At 57.5% G+C, this 1214-nt stretch overlaps 1 protein-coding gene across 1 annotated transcript in view; it reads right to left on the bottom strand.

The window, feature by feature from the left end:
- Window positions 1-1214, bottom strand: part of LOC113209099 (ankyrin repeat and SAM domain-containing protein 1A-like) — a 68465-nt gene that overhangs the window by 42667 nt on the left and 24584 nt on the right. The window lies entirely within an intron of this gene.

Raw genomic sequence — 1214 nt, 5'->3', positions numbered from 1 at the left:
TTCTCTATGGGGTTCGCGCCACTTCTTTTTTTTTCTTCGACATTTTCCCCTTATTAACTGGCGCCACACCTTAATAAGCCACCACCGAGAGGCAGTTTAATTTTCACCGAAGTATAGTAATTATTATCTAACGAATGAGGTTATTTACTATACAAGATGCGTCTCTTTTGCCTTATGTTTTCCACAGTGGGGTCGTGCTGCTCCTGGCTGGCCCGCTATGCGCCCCCCAACAAGCTGAGCACACAGACCCCCCGCTAAGCCGCACGGGGACGCTCACAATATCAAATTCACTAACACAATTAATAGGTGGGCGAGGCAAGCGGCAAGCGCCTGCCTCCTGCCTGGGCTCCGCTTGCCTCGCCCCAGGCGCGGAGCAGAGCAACCTGCTGTGTGGCGCCGCTCAGGACCAAACAGCACCAGCAGCAGCGCACCGGGGGCGAGCAGGGGAGCAGAGAAGGGGAGGTCAAGTCGAGGGGCGCGCGTCGGGCTGAGAAAGACTCTTAGTCACATACACGACAGACAGACAGACGGACAGACAGACGGACGGACGGACAGACAGACGGACGGACGGACGGACATGCTTTGCGGTGGCCATCAGAGCGTGTAACTTGGAAGGCATCGCCCTAATTAGCACGGGGGCTTCCATTGAGAGGAAATAGTACCCCCCCCCTCCACCCTCCCTTCCCCTCACCCGCTCCCCTCCACCCTCCCCTCCACCTCCTCCTCTCGCGTATTCATCGTCAGGTACTCGTACGCGCCGCGTGCGGATAAAATATATCCTTTGACTTCAAAGCTGCTCGGTAAGCGACGCGACCGTTTGGAGCGTCCCGGTGGCGGGGCGGGGCGGGGCGGGGCGTACGAATTGCAAGCGGCAGGAAAAAGATCAAGGCGGTGGAATTAAAACGCCGAGCAGCAGCGCAGGCGGCGGTTTCTTTTCAGCGTCATGTCGCCGCTGCTGCTGCGCTGTCTCCTCCTCGTCTCGTGCGCCCCACACAAGTGTTTGTGGCGTGCGCTAAGGCAAAGGTGCGCACGCAAACGGTACACGGCAGAGACACACACCTCGCGGAGAACACAGCCAGTCGGGGTGCATTCGTATTCGTGCTCTATCCACCCCTCGACAAAGTGTTTGTCGCGCAGTGGAGTTGTTCCCATACTCCACTCGAATTATTCACCTCCAGCCCGACATTATGTCACCACGAACAAAAGAGTTCTCG

Source organism: Frankliniella occidentalis, unplaced genomic scaffold (genome assembly GCF_000697945.3).
Source record: "Frankliniella occidentalis isolate FOCC.00 unplaced genomic scaffold, Focc_3.1 Scaffold98, whole genome shotgun sequence".
Taxonomy (NCBI): domain Eukaryota; kingdom Metazoa; phylum Arthropoda; class Insecta; order Thysanoptera; family Thripidae; genus Frankliniella; species Frankliniella occidentalis.
Note: the sequence above shows the minus strand (reverse complement) of the source record. Positions and strands in the feature narration are given on the sequence as shown.